Source organism: Sparus aurata, chromosome 9 (assembly GCF_900880675.1).
Source record: "Sparus aurata chromosome 9, fSpaAur1.1, whole genome shotgun sequence".
Lineage (NCBI taxonomy): Eukaryota > Metazoa > Chordata > Actinopteri > Spariformes > Sparidae > Sparus > Sparus aurata.
The window spans coordinates 6,000,331-6,013,400 of NC_044195.1; positions in this window are offsets into that span (position 1 = coordinate 6,000,331).

Sequence of the window (13,070 nt, forward strand, 5' to 3'; positions counted from 1 at the left end):
TCAGCCCATTTGGGCTCATGCTTTTACAAATGAGTGGGGGAAGCTGAGTAGCATAAGTCTCCCAGCCCCAATGCTCCCACTGAAATGCATTAACCTCCTCCACTCCCAAGACATATGGGATGCTCTGGGTGTGTCTAAAGGGCTAGGACAGCCACCAGGACCTGTCTCCTTACCGTGTTGCATCGCAGGTTTATTTGACAAGAACTGTACCTTAGGGGTGTTGGCAGCAGCGATTGCAGCAGCCTATGGCAGCTTCCACTGCTTCACTTCAGGGAGGTTAACAAAGTAAAGGTTTGCAGACTGCTGGCCCTCTATCTGTCGCCTGATTCCCCAATGGGATCTGCAGATTACTGCCTTACACCACAGGCCATAGATGCTCCTCTGACAGTTCAGCAGGAAGCACTTGGTTATGTGGTGGAAGACATTGTCTGGTTTCTTCACGCTCGCTCAATCTCCCTGTGTGCTGTCATTCCTCCTGTTGCCTGATGCAACATCTGTAGGGGCACCATCTGGTTCAGATTAACACAATTAGGTTATGTTCAGCTTTAAGCTTGGAGGCATGTGATTAGGCTGTGGGGCCCCCAAGGCAGGCAATGCTCAGCAGCCTGGCCACTTAACTTCTTTTCACCTAGTCAGAAGTTCCGTCTGAGTTTCTGTTTGCACGAATAACAGCAACAAATAGGGAAGCCCATTAGATGGCGTAATACCAGGAAAATGAATAGTAGTTTCTTGGCATTCTTCAGTTCTACAGTTCACATGTGCGCAGCCCTCTAACTACAGGCCCAGCTGGCTCCTGTTCTATTGACAAATCCTTCAACTTCCATTGGATCACCATGGCACCTTATTTCAGAAAAGAATTGTATATTAGACACAGTTGAAAGACAACTAGTCTTTTGATCCCATTTAATTGGTCCCATGAATGACACTTTTGATGTTTGTCATTTTATAAGAACGTTTTTCTACGCACAACAGTTGCATAAGCAACTAAAGACTTGTAGAGTGGCTCCCATATATTAGCTAGCTCACAAAAACTTACTGGCTAACTCTCCTTTCACATAACTGCAGCTGTTAATATGGCTAGACTTTCTCTGTCATATGTTGTGGTGTGGTTTTACACTACAAACTGCAACTTTCTTGACCTGCAAAATCAACATTCAAATTGACAAACATCATATTTGTAATTCATGGCACAATTCAAAACAGGACCAACATTTATTTTTCTCTCGCCATTGACTACTATACAAATTTTTTTTCCTGAAATAAGTCCCTATAGGCCATAGGCGTACTGTAAGAGGACATACTTTGCCTCTCTATTCATGTTGCTGAGTTCAAAAGTTGGATGTACAGTGAATGTGCAGCAGTCCAATACAATATCTGCTTCAAGGTCAAGGTTTGCATATAAGTCAGTTTCTCAGTAAATGACTTATGTATTAATATATTTATGTCTAGTATTAGTGTATTGCCACACCTCCATCAATTACTGTTTGTTGCAATCCCTGTTTGAACAAGACAAAAATTCTGCAGCCATGCTAGCAGCTCTGTGAAAGCTGTACTGAGAGAACAGTGGTACTCTGTGCCACATCTAATGTCAGTATGCTAACATGTCAAAAATGTCAATGCTAACATGCTAATACTTACCAGACATAATGTTAACTGTGTTCACCATCTAAGTTTATCGTATAAACATCCCAACATTAGCTTCATAGCTCTAACCTGAAAGCACAACCGATGCTGATGGTAAGCATTCATTTGGACATATACAAAAACTGACCTAAACCTAAAGCACTGCAAGTTATTGAAATACCTCCTGGGGAACATTAATGTGTGTACCAAATGTAATGGTTATCCACCCATTAGTTGTCACATTTTGACACTTAAAACCCCAAATGTCAAGCTCATTGTGGAGAGGAAAAGTTAGTAGGCTACATCCTCCTCATGAAAGTCTGTGAACATTTTCAGAGCAATCCATTTAATAATTCTGAGATCTTTCAGCCTGGAAATAAGTGGTGAACTGACTGAGTTCTGCCCCTAGTGCAGTTATAAATGTCCTTCTCTTTCTCTTTATACCTCTCCTTCTCCCACCAGAAACCTGCTATCCACAGTTCAGATTAAGCCATGATTCCAATGTAATGATCCTGATCCATTTAACAGGAGCAGCTGAGGCTTTGGAAACATCCCATTACCTTGGTCAACACTCCATGACCAAAACAGAAAGTCCCCCTTTCCTACAACCTATTGACCTGCCAAAGGTTAACAGTGAGGTATGGACAGAATGTTTACCTGTTGGAGAAATCAATCAATACATACGCCATTACAAAGTGCTTGACACGCGGCCCTGGGCTTGAGCAGGGAGAGAAGTGGACGTACCAAATGGGTAGTCCTTCAATATACATTGTACCACATGACCACTAGCTGCTTCCAAGTAAATTATTGATCCAGATACAAGACAAGGCAGCTCAGACATAATGTGGTTTCTGCTTTGAATCTTCTGACATGGCAGGCACTCAGTGTGTCAATACACGCACGCACGCACACGCACACACACAGCCTCCATCTAGTGTAGTTTGAGAAAGCAAAACACTCTGTTCTGGCTTCGACTGCTGAGAAATATGGGTCATGTTGCGGGGAAGGGAAGAGCACAAATCTTTCACATTATTTGGCCAACACACTGTGTTCGCACAATGCTAATTACCATGGTGAGACCTTGCTCCGAAAACTCTGTTACATAACTGATTTCTCACAAACATGCGCACAAACACACACGCCCCCCACAAGTCACTGTTTATGTCAGAGTTTCATGAGAGCTTGTTTGTTTTACATTAACCATGGCTGCCCCCTCGTGGATGGGTACCTGTACAACATGAGTTTGAGAGTATCTTTCATATACTGTACAGTAAAGCATTGATAGACTTATAAAGCATAATTTAGCCTAAAAAAAAGTAATTCAAGAAAACACAAGTGAGGTGTGTCGTCTTTGACAGCTGGGGAACTCGATCTGCTCAGGAAGATTGTGTGATAGCACAGAGAGCTCCATCACAGCCACCAAATGAACCTTGTGGTGAGATTACTTTGTTGACTGCCATCATTAATTATTAACTATACAGTGAACCTTTTGTGTGAATATACTATATAATGTGTTTGTCAGATTTTATGAAACAATATCAATGCATCTGCAATGCATGTTGTAGCTGGTACAAGTCATCAGTGCTTACTCATTACTGTGATAGGTTAAATGAATTACATTTCATAAAGGGACAGAGCACTGTGGCAACCACCAGCACCGTTTCATGGACATGATGCTGCACCACCCACTCTATCTAGGATAAGTGGACAGGAGTCTGAGGTGGTGACAAAGTGTCTTGGTCTAATTATAGGTCTCAAACATAATTTTAAACATGATAACACCATTCTTTCTCTATCCTGTGTCATTGTGTTGTACAGTATGCTTGTATAGGCATTCTAAACTCACTTACAGAAATAAATTAGGAAAAACTGTGAAGAACTATGGAAGAACAGCAGGCTGACCATGCTAACTGAGAAGGCAGACAAGGTCTGCAAGGATACATCTCATGCACTTTCAGTGGATCTTCAGCTGCTCCCTTCTGATAGGAGGTATATGCAGATACCCCAAGATCAGAACCAACTGAGCAAGAAGGTGATCTATTCCCATGACAATAACTCGATTAAACAAGACTCATGCTTTACAGGAGTCTAGGGAATGCATGGACCAGGGATGTGAAATAAATACTGTATATAGGTGATGTGCAGTATTCTTAATAGTCATTTTTATATTATTTTTATCATAATTATTGACATGAACTTTGAGTGTGTCTATATGTTCTGTCCTCTACCACAAATTGTCTGTCATCAAAGATGTTCTAATATAATTTTAATGGTAGGGTAGGGTTGGATGTTCAGTCCCTCACTCCTGCTGTCCTCCTGTTAAAGTGTCCCTTTGTGAGCAAGACCCTGAACCTGACACAGCTCCCAAGGTGGCATGTTTTAGCCAAACATTATAAACTATTTGGAGTGTAAAATGTGTGAAAGCATAACAATCTCATTCTAAGTCAAGCTCAGCAGCCTGACCTGGTTCTCCTCACACAGGCCTTTGAGCTCATTTCCACCTGACACAACAGAGGTGACTAAATGTTTCATTAACACTGCTGAGCGTTACTTCTGGAAACCCAACAACTAATGAATGGACCATGTGGAAGAAGTGGTTAAAAATAGGCCACATACATTTGTTGAATTTATTAGCTCTCACACTTATGTAGTAGTGTTATTGTTAGCTGTTGCAATGGAAGATAATACTTTTTCTCTTTACCGCTAATAATTAAGATACACAGTCCAGTCAAACAGTTGAGGTACACGTGTTCTATTTCTATTGATTTTCAGTTTGACTGGTGTATGTGATATGGACGTTGTGACATATAGATGACATTGTTGAGTAAGCGGTACCAGAGACTAACCATCAAACCAACTCCATCACTAGATAACTAATTTGCTGGCTTAAAAACAGAAACATTAAACATCTACAGCTCTGCTCTGCAACACTTCCACAGCAGTGAACAGCCCTTTGCAGCAGATCAACACTGCTCCGTGCTGCGGCTGAATTCTTCACAGGCTGCAGCTTTCTTTCTATCTTTCTTTTTTTTCTGAACATCGTGGGTGTAGTGTGGGAGTTGAGAATTGAAGCTGTTGTTTTTCACTCTAATCTGCACACTGAATTCCTACGACTATGGACTAATAAGGTGTAGAACTGAACTGGATAGCGCTAAAATAAAAAGTAGCACTCATCAGACATGTCCTGGTGGAACAATAATACCATCACTATTGAGTCCTGTGACTCTTAGACATGCTGACGTCACAGATTATATAATTGTCTTGTGTTGGTAGAGAACCACAACAAGAGGATCTTTGAATGATGTGCGGGGGTGTCGATCTCTGACAGTCAGGGGATAGAGGCTCAAGCTATAAAGTTATCTTTATTTCAGATATGACTTTCCTTCTGAAGAACGTAATGTGTTGAATAATACTGCATTTGGTGAATTTCCTGGTAAGGTGTACATGGTTGTTTGTGTGAGACACAGTGACCCAAAGAAGAGTGGATGAAAATATGCAGGAGAAGTTTAGATGAGGCTACAGTTCTGCTGCTGCTGCTGCTGGGCTGCACATCCTCCACTAGACAGCAACAGGTGTGTTTGTATGACAACTCTGTACTATCACGACTGTATCAATTCAGTCATGTATACCAAAACTCTATTATACTCAGCTATATTTTTCAATGGGCAAAACAATTATTTTTAAGAGCCGAACATATTTACTTAATTATTTCTTTTACATACAAAGTGCCATGCTGACACCCAGCAAAATCACATGCCCAGTATCAGACGTGTGTCAGCTCATACACAGTCAGACAAAGATGGACAGTATAACACTTCTGTACTCCAAGCTACAATCTATACCAGTGTGGCCCCTAGGGCTTAATACTGGACCTTCAAGGTGACCTTTATGTCCCTTTATTGGGCTGAAAGGTACAACTATGTTCTCAAACAGTAAAAAGTACAAATATAATATATATAATATATGATATAATAACAAGCAACAACTGGCCGTCAAACTTTGAAACTTAGCAAACCAAGGCAGCTAGCCTGTCTTGCCCTTGACCTGTGCTGCAGCTTCAAAGTATCTCCAGGTTAAGCTACTGTAAACTCAGCAGCCCCAAAACTTAAGCGTTAGCGCATGCTCGTCTTAGCAAGTGCTAATGTTCATAAGCGGTAGCTAACCCATAGTTTAATGGTTAATATGGACACACACATACACTCGCTAGCTAGCTGAAATGGTGCAAATGAAAGGCTACAAAAAGTTTGCTAGTCATCATCTTTCCATAAAAAAAATGGAATAGTAATTGTTTGCTTTACATTGAAAGCTAAATGCGTGATAGTGGGGTAATGTTAATTTAAGATTATGCTTCATGTACATGTAGGGTGTGGGTTGCTTTAACTGTTGATCTAGATAACGTGGAGGAGAAAGCAGAATTTTAGCTAGGTGATGATCATAAAACTGATGTTATTTTGCAAGTTTTATACACTGAGTTAGCTGACCTGTTCCCACAAACTTTCATAACCTTTTAATTAACAAGTTACCAATTAGTTGATTATCAATCTGCACAAACACTGATACTGAAAACTTTATTTTTGTCATATGTAGCTGTGTGATGAGTTTGGATACATCCATCCAGCAACAGGGTTGTAACTATCATACCCATCTCATTATTCTTGACTTGTTGAATACTAGCTGTATGGTTCCCAACTAAGTGGTTAGTGTAATATAAGTGTAATATTTGTATATACAAAATCTTACACATTTATTTGTGAAACCTGAAAATCCAATCCAATAGTATGGCTTCCTCACGAGCCTGCGTAACACATCAAAGAATCAAAAATAATGAACATTAATTTGATAAATATAACATATAAAGAAAGAATATTGAATACAAGTTATTATGATGATACATGTACTACTCTGTCATCAACTCACAGGAGTGGTCAAATGTACCACTGGTGAAACTCTTTACGATTTTAAACCTCTAACAGTGTATTTAGCGAGTCATTTAAAGGTTAACCCTGCCAATAACAGGAGGCTTATCATTAGCATTGTAATAACCCCATCAATACCCATCACACCAAGAGCAATGAACAGTATTACAACAGGTTCACATACCTCCTTAGAAATGAAGAAGTAAAATAATATGTCAAAATTGGTGAACTATACTTGTAGGTATGAATAGTGTTGTCCTGACAGCTCATGGCCAACTATTAATTGGACTGATCAAGACTGGAAACTGGCCAGTAGAGCTCCAGACATCGTGAAACTGGTCGGCATCAAGGTGTGTCGCAGCCCGGAAATTGACAAAGACGGACAATCGATAGTGCCAGTCACTGTCACTGGGCAAATACATTACTCATACTGAGCCCATACCGGTGCCCCAAATGCTCCAGGAGAACTTTACCCTCGACGCTGAAAATTCTGCACAGAGGAACTCAACATGCCCATGAACCAGTTTTATAATTACATGTGTATTTTGACAGTGAAACATAGAGACGACCCAGAGGAAATGAAAATTGGAAAAGAGATCTCAGTAGTGTCTCATTCATTTCTCCTAGACAACTATGAGATCTATGTGAGACCAAAGTCAACTTGGGCTCCCTCTAAGTTAAAAAGATCTCATCAAGCTCTCAATGAAGTTTCAGAATGTCTCCCCAGTGCTGGAAAGGAGCAAGGTTTAAGCGGTAAAGTCTCAAGTCTCACCTATTGCGCCTAAGGAATTTTAGGAGAAACAAATGAGAAATGTTTGAGACCAAAAAAGACTACAACGAGACTGAAATGAGAACTCTCATTGAGCTCCTTTACGGCTCCATAGCCATAAAGGAGCAAGCTTTGAGCAATAAAATTTTCCTCTGGGAATGTCTGACAATGACTTTAATGGAAATGATAACGAGGATTCTGATGAGCCAAGGACACAAACGGTTGTTGAAACTCCTTCTCACTTGGATAAACTATCACTCACTTGTGTGTCACATAATTGGAAATATTGACATGTTTTTCTGTTAAAAGGAGAGATGACTGGAACTATAATGCTTGATGGTGAGTGTCATTACTTAACGTCCACTGAAAGTGCTTGTGTTTGTCCCTGACAGGCTGAGGTTGTTATATTAAGTGTGAGACAAAATAATGAAAATAATTCCTCCAGAGAGACATTTATGTAACCAGAAACACATCTCGTTCAAGGAGTCTGGCTCTGAAATCTTGCGAGGTAAGTTGCTACAGTTGTTGCATCATTTAGATTGCTCAAATCAATTAAATATTTAGCCTAGAAATAATATCTTGTTGGCAGTTCCTCAGGGTACACTTCAAAGACCGTCATCCTGCAACATCTACCGAGATTCATCTAGCGAGATTTAAGAATGAGACTTCTTGTTGAATGAGATTTGTGTTTGGGCACATAAAAGGATTTCATTATTTAGGTTGTTCATTGGATTGTTTTTGCAATAATACATTTTACATCATTCCAAAACTGAGTTAAAATTAGAAACCAATATTAAAGCTTTTAACAAAGGACTCAAACAATGAGTGTGTCTCTAAGATGTTTAGCACACAGCACAGTAACTTCTGTTTTGTCTGAGTTCAGGAGCAGAAATTTGCAGGTCATCCAGGTTCTTAATACATGCCTGAAGTTTTGCTAACTGATTAGTGTCATCTGGCTTAATGGATAAGAATAATTGTGATTCATCTCTCTAACAGTGAATATTAATGAGTGTTTTATTCCCCATGGGCCAAAAACATGCTATTTCCCTGTGTCCTATAATAAGCCTCAGTGAACCCTCAGTGAAAGCGATAACATTTTTTGTGTTTTTTTTTTTAATGGCATCATGTGCCTTGGCATCAAACTGGTATATAAAGGGTTAAAATCCTGAAAATGAATTAATATTTGGTAGTTATTACTACATTGGTAGTCGATGTTGGTTAAAAAAGTAACCCAATGATAGTTCAAATAATATTAATATTTTGTCTTTTTATGGCACTTTTTGACATGGGGAATATTTCTTGTACTGAATGAGGTCTGAGTAACCTTTTCAGTTCAGTTGCACGAGGTTTAAACAGGAAAAAATGTAAAAGACAATAATACAAGTGTGAAAGAAACAGACTGAACCCACACTGGACTCAGTTAAGTTAAAATTAACAAAGCTACTGTGATGAGGAGACAGTTGTAGCAGTACTTCCACAGAGAAGAGATGATATGCTGCGTAAAGAACGGGTTAATGATACATCTGAATGAGACAAGAGGGATGTTTGACTGGAACATAATGCTATATGTGTGCAAACTTTTATGTTTTGGATGGGAAATTCCCACAAGGTAATTCCCCAAGTAATTATTAGTAGGCATGCTATTTAATGTTCTGTTCAATAGAACATTTAGTGATGCTGGAACAGAGTATGGGTTTCCCCTGTATAGTGGATAATGGGACTTTAATGAACAGGCACATACCTCTCAGCTGACTGGGCTGATGAATGAGGTTTTAAAATATTTAAAACATTACTATTAGTTTAGTTTAGTCATGGCGGCATGCCCTGTTCAATACAATATCTCAGATTTAACAAAGAAACCCACAAAAGTAGATAACTAATGGTAATAATATGACCATGTTCTTCACAAGTCTCTTACCAAAACTTAAAACTGAGGCCAAATTTCTCAAATGTTTAAACACAAGTTGTGGTGCAAGAAATGTACCTGAATGAAATTGTCTGAAATTGGAGGAATTTTAATTTAAATTGGAAAACTTTTTAATAAGTGAACAAGATGATAAATCTGAGCAGGTTTTACTGCCAGCTTGCTGTGCTTGACAGCACTAAATGTTGAGTGTCATGGTTACATTTCAGCCAGTACCAAAAAAAGTACACTGCTTCAATTGTGCCTTGACTTCAAGTGCTTAAAAACGTGAATAAGGTGCAAGCTAATTCAGGCTTTGTGATCATAAAGTGTGGGACTTTTGCTGAGAGGATGTGGAAAAGATGAAAATGTGAGAAGTGAGAATGTTTCCAAGAACAAGACCTGTCTTCTTAACTGCGACACCAGCTGGCAGGCATTGTTAGTAGGCTATTATTAACTCGAAATGATGTAGCCTAACTTTTTACCTTAAAATAACAGCTTCCAAATCATTTGATGGTACAGCGTCTTGTAATAAGGTTAATGGTGTCTCTTTCTCAGCCACTCTGCACTGTGTAACTTCAGTCAGAGGGTAGGATCACAGCTTGACGTATACGTTTACTTCAACCTTTTTTTAACACATGACATTGTAATGACGTAATGAGTTGTGTTTGTAGTCAGCACCTACATTATCTCTGACAAATAGTTACAGACCTGGGATCTGTATTCAGTTTGTTTTGCCCACGTTGTGAGATACCAGTCACACTGACACATCTTCTGTAAACAGTATCCACAGACAGAACGATGGTACCAAGTGTCATGCTTCTTTGGAAAAGGGAAAGATTTTTGACACATCCCCTCAAGTGTCTAGTGTTGTTATCACGATGTACCTGAATTCCCCATTACGTCTGAACAGTTCATGATGTAGGGTATGGTATCATTATAGTCAGTGTTGGGGAGACTTAAACTACATGTAGTTGAACTACATAGCTTAACTACAATTTGCTGTAACTTGCTGGTAGTTAAACTACATTCATATTTTGTGCTGTGTCAAGTATTTCAACTACTTTTTTCAACTACAGTTTTGGTCAATAACATGAAATATTTTTTTTTATTAAAAAAAAGACCTATATGATATGCATTTTATTTTATTTTTCTTTGAAAAAAGGCATGAAACATGTCATGACATGCTAAGCCAACGCTGCCTCTGATTGGCTTGTCCTGGCAGCACTGAAATGCTTCACAGAGTGGGCGGGTCTTGCCAAGGAAGGCAGAGCTCTTATGGCACAGGTAGGTGCATGTACATGTTGGATATAGATGCATCTACAGACATGACCTACGTGTTCACGTGTTCGTGCCTAAGTTCCTGTGATGTTGACCAAAAATGTCAGCTTTTGTTCTTTAAAAATGAAAACTTGAGTTAAGAGGCTTATTTCTGCCGGCATGTGAATTTTTGTAGGCTTTTATATTTTGTTTCATATACACTATATGTTGATTTATTTAACGCTGAGTTAAATGAGTATAATAAGTATAAGTAGTGATTTCTGCTGTCTGGATATTTCAAAAATATTTTAAGTCAGATTTTACATATATGTGACAGTCACATCAAATGTCAAAAAAGACTACGTATATCACCACGTGTCATATATCAACAGGATCAACTGGTCTGTTAACAACAGAAACAAATATGATAGGAAATCAACAGAAATGACAAGGAAAACACCTTAGGTGCATATTAGCCATTTTTACTGATTAAAGGCACAAAACCAAAAACTTGCCTTAATGCTGTTTCTCTAAAGGGCCTTTTGGCAAGTGAACATGTGGCTAGTTAGCTCTGCTGGGCTCCACTTTTGGATGCAAACTCGTACACCATAATCATTATTAATTTTAATACAAGACAAACAGTACAATGATTAGGCACTCTGTTCTCTAGAGGGTGGATAGGTCTTAAATTTGACATGTCGATGACATGTGATTTTGAATCTCATAATCTAAATGTTTTAATCTCTCAAATTTGTTTTCCGTTTTACACAAGAAAACTGAACACATTAATTTGCTGCACAGAACCTGCATGATCACGCACACGCACTTGGCATGCACACATGCGCGTCACTGAAGGCCATGGAAACAGAACGTTGACCAAAGCTATAAAAGCTGCAGGCCTCATTTATTTCTCATTCGCACATTAAACTTGGACAAGTTGACCTTCTGCGGATTTATGTTGGAAAGTTGCAATCTGGGAAACCCGATCGACTGGAAAACTTCTACTCTACCAAACATTTTGGATTATACCTGTTCACCTGGAAGACTTCATCTCTGGCAAACCTTTTTTGGATTTAACCTGATCACCTGTAAGGCTTTATCTCAGACAAACCTTTTGGATTATACCTGTGGATTACTTTGCTCTAGGACAACTACTGCCAGAAGTAGACCATCTCTAACTGCTGGAGAAGTGGCCTCTGGTTGACCCCCTGTGGCGACACCTGCTGTCCTGAGTCTCTGCAGGTAGGACATCTTTCATTATCACAGCAAATGTATTTATTCATATTCTTAAACGTGTAGAAGTGGGTTTCGGTTGGCAATGTGCGTATACTCTGGGAAAATTATTGAATTTACAGATAGGCTACTGATAGCATTTAAGCTAGCCTTTCATTGAAAGACACTTTTGGGTCAAACTCGACGTTTTCTCGGTGTAAAATGTTTTTTTGAGGTTAAGAATGAGCTGAAAGTACCGCGAAAGGTGAGGAATGTGTTCACGGTTGTATAGTGTTTTCTAAAGACTGTTATTTTTGTTTGAGGCATTACATGTTTAGATATTTAAGGTGGAACATTTAGGGGAAAAGATGGCGACCGGGCCTTTTTTTGAAAAGACAACAGTTTTGTCTCGTGCACCATGGAGACATGGAACTCTGAGAGGAGAAGGTGTAGACACACCAGGGCCGTCTGTCTGTGTACAGCTGAGATAGCTGCTAGAATTGATGAAACTTAACTTAAAGTGTGACTGACCGGATATGTTGTAGGAAAGAGTTCAAGTTCACAGTTTATACATATATATGTATATATATATATATATATATATATATATATATATATATATATATATATATATATATATATATATACATACACATATATATGAAGGCCCTCTCACTGTTGTGTTCAGTCAGCGCTCAGAGCTTGTACTTGACGTGTTGGTATTGAAAAAGTTGGGCAGAGATAAGAGCGCCATCCTGCGTCCATCCCATCGTTTCCTCCATGACGCATGACTTGCGACTAATAAACAACATATTAGCTTTATCAGTTTTCCCTGCCGTGAAGAACAGGGTATTGTGTGTGCTTATATTGGAGAATTCCTCTTGTTGACTGCGTGCTTTTTGATGAAGGTACGGACAGTTAGGTGCGTAATGGCGCACGCTGTTCAGTGCACAGCAGTATATATTTGGCTGATAGACAGTGTATAAATAGGACAATGAGCAAATGGTTGTGCTCTTGGAGGATAAGTCATTTACTTTACTTGATAGACTGTTATAATAAACGAATCAACTGGTATTCATAACCGAAACAGTGCATCAAATTTTAGGAGCTAATGACAGGTTTTAGATGTAAAATCCTCATCTGTTATGTAACTTGTAAGGAGTATCTGAATGAACTATTTCTGTCCATTCAAGGATTGTTGGAGTCTCTTTACTTCGTCATTTCCTGGTTATTGCTTTTTTACTAGCTGCTAGTAGTATTTGTAGTAAAAAAAATTAAGCTCAGTCGGTACATTTCCCACATAAATTACAGTTACATTAAAATCAAGATCTGATCTCTGTTATTACATCTGTCCAGTAAGCAGAGATATTAGAACACTCCCAAAAAC